The sequence below is a fragment of the Nanorana parkeri genome, unplaced genomic scaffold, assembly GCF_000935625.1.
Source record: "Nanorana parkeri isolate BGI_ZX_2015 unplaced genomic scaffold, ASM93562v1 scaffold409, whole genome shotgun sequence".
Taxonomy (NCBI): domain Eukaryota; kingdom Metazoa; phylum Chordata; class Amphibia; order Anura; family Dicroglossidae; genus Nanorana; species Nanorana parkeri.
The window spans coordinates 1,034,222-1,036,797 of record NW_017306677.1 but is presented as its reverse complement, the minus strand read 5'-3'; the positions used below and the strand labels follow the sequence as shown (position 1 = coordinate 1,036,797).

The window sequence follows — 2,576 nt, the reverse complement described above, 5'->3', positions numbered from 1 at the left end:
GCAATGCAGAATACCACCAGCTATAGAGAAATACAACAAATCCCAGCAATACATTATACATACAGTGTATAATGTATTGCTGGGATTTGTATTCACATGTATAATATACAGCACAATGTACCATCAGCTATAGAGGAATACAGATCACAGCAATACATTATAGAGCACCATGTGGGGGGGGAAAGTGCAGGCTTACCTGAGCAGTCTTCCAGCAACTTGCTTCTAAGATCGGGCCTGTCTATCGGCGGCTGTCATCCCCCCACACCTGCTCCTCCTTACTACTTCTCCCCGCGTCCCTGTGCCGATCGTGGATGTGGGCGGGCGGCAGGGAGGAGGCGTGGATGCGGGCGGGCTGGTCTGGCAGAGGCGAGTGTGAGGTGGGGAGGGGGTGCGGCGCAGCGTGTGTGGAGCCGTGAACAGGGCCAACTAATAGGAAGCCTTTAATCGATGATTGAAAACGTTGACAACTTTTTCAATAACCGATTTAGTTGTTGCAGCCCTATACGATTTACAGATCTAAGCACCCCCTTCATATCTGAACAGGCACACGTCTGCAGGTAAAGCTGGAGTTTGATGATCGAATAGTTAAGGTGGCCATACATTGTTTGACTTGCGTTTGAAAATCCTACATGAATGATCTTTCACTGCGTTTTGTGTTTGCTAATGTGAACAAACTTTTTCATACGGTCAGGTTGGAAAACTTTTATCTGACCGATTGAAATTCGACGAATGAGTGGGATTTTCATTTGTACAAAATCTCCAAAGAACACCACACATGCGCAAAAGGAAAGCTGCCCAGGTCAAAGGAATCCTTTCTCTGCCCAGGTCAAAGGAATCCTTTCTCTGCCCAGGTCAAAGGAATCCTTTCTCTGCCCAGGTCAAAGGAATCCTTTCTCTGCCCTGGTCAAAGGAATCCTTTCTCTGCCCAGGTCAAAGGAATCCTTTCTCTGCCCAGGTCAAAGGAATCCTTTCTCTGCCCAGGTCAGACGAGCCCTTTTCTCTGCCCAGGTCAGACGAGCCCTTTTCTCTGCCCAGGTCAGACGAGCCCTTTTCTCTGCCCAGGTCAGACGAGCCCTTTTCTCTGCCCAGGTCAGACGAGCCCTTTTCTCTGCCCAGGTCAGACGAGCCCTTTTCTCTGCCCAGGTCAGACGAGCCCTTTTCTCTGCCCAGGTCAGACGAGCCCTTTTCTCTGCCCAGGTCAGACGAGCCCTTTTCTCTGCCCAGGTCAGACGAGCCCTTTTCTCTGCCCAGGTCAGACGAGCCCTTTTCTCTGCCCAGGTCAGACGAGCCCTTTTCTCTGCCCAGGTCAGACGAGCCCTTTTCTCTGCCCAGGTCAGACGAGCCCTTTTCTCTGCCCAGGTCAGACGAGCCCTTTTCTCTGCCCAGGTCAGACGAGCCCTTTTCTCTGCCCAGGTCAGACGAGCCCTTTTTCTCTGCCCAGGTCAGACGAGCCCTTTTTCTCTGCCCAGGTCAGACGAGCCCTTTTTCTCTGCCCAGGTCAGACGAGCCCTTTTTCTCTGCCCAGGTCAGACGAGCCCTTTTTCTCTGCCCAGGTCAGACGAGCCCTTTTTCTCTGCCCAGGTCAGACGAGCCCTTTTTCTCTGCCCAGGTCAGACGAGCCCTTTTTCTCTGCCCAGGTCAGACGAGCCCTTTTTCTCTGCCCAGGTCCTCTTCTCTTCCCCGGGCAGACGAGCCCTTTTTCTCTGCCCAGGTCAGACGAGCCCTTTTTCTCTGCCCAGGTCAGACGAGCCCTTTTTCTCTGCCCAGGTCAGACGAGCCCTTTTTCTCTGCCCAGGTCAATATTTCAGTTGTTTGTCAAAAATTGGTTGGTTAGTATTAAACGAACGTATTTCCGAAATCGACATTTGATGACTATGCTTGATGGGGAATTCTAGGTATAATCGAAGGAGCGTGGCAGCAACGAGCCTGTTCAAATGAAAATCTAACAATGTATGGCCACCATTAATGGACTTAAATCGGCAATCGTTTTCAGCCACAAAAAAAAAAAAGAAATCTTTCTCAACTGAAATTCTAAAAGTGAATTTGGTTTTCGTTTAGGAAACTGCATTCATTTCCCTAATCGACTGTGTCAATCAAATGAAATTCGAAGGCAATCTGTTAGGTCTCTGATGACATTAAATAAATGTTCTGACCAGATTTTTTGTGTAACCGTTCATACAAAAATCTACTTGTGTATGACCAGCTTAACTTTTATTTATCACATTCTGCGGTACGGGACAATGAAAGGTAAACATGCCGTCATTACAATACAGGTTCTGATGAGTACATAACTGGAGATAGATTTTAGGCAGATCCTTCACGCTTGGGTCATGCAGAAGGCAAAAGTGTACATTTCACCTTTTGAAGAAAGGTGAAATGTAAAAAATACTCGTCTCCTACGCTTTGCAGTGAAGTGGTTAAACCAGTGAACCAGGAGGAATAGGAGACAAACTGTGCGGCTTGGCGCCCTCTCCCGGCTGTTCACCTTCACTGGGGCCCTGTTTATAATTTTTTTTTCTTCTTCTTTTTTTTTTCTTCTTAATCGGCATCTCTAATATTCATACTGATGCATTTTG

The 2,576-nt window shown here is 48.0% G+C and overlaps 1 protein-coding gene across 1 annotated transcript in view; it reads left to right on the top strand.

Moving 5' to 3' along the window:
* The window catches only part of CHD9 (chromodomain helicase DNA binding protein 9), a 167,748-nt gene that overhangs the window by 81,575 nt on the left and 83,597 nt on the right, over positions 1-2,576 (top strand). The window lies entirely within an intron of this gene.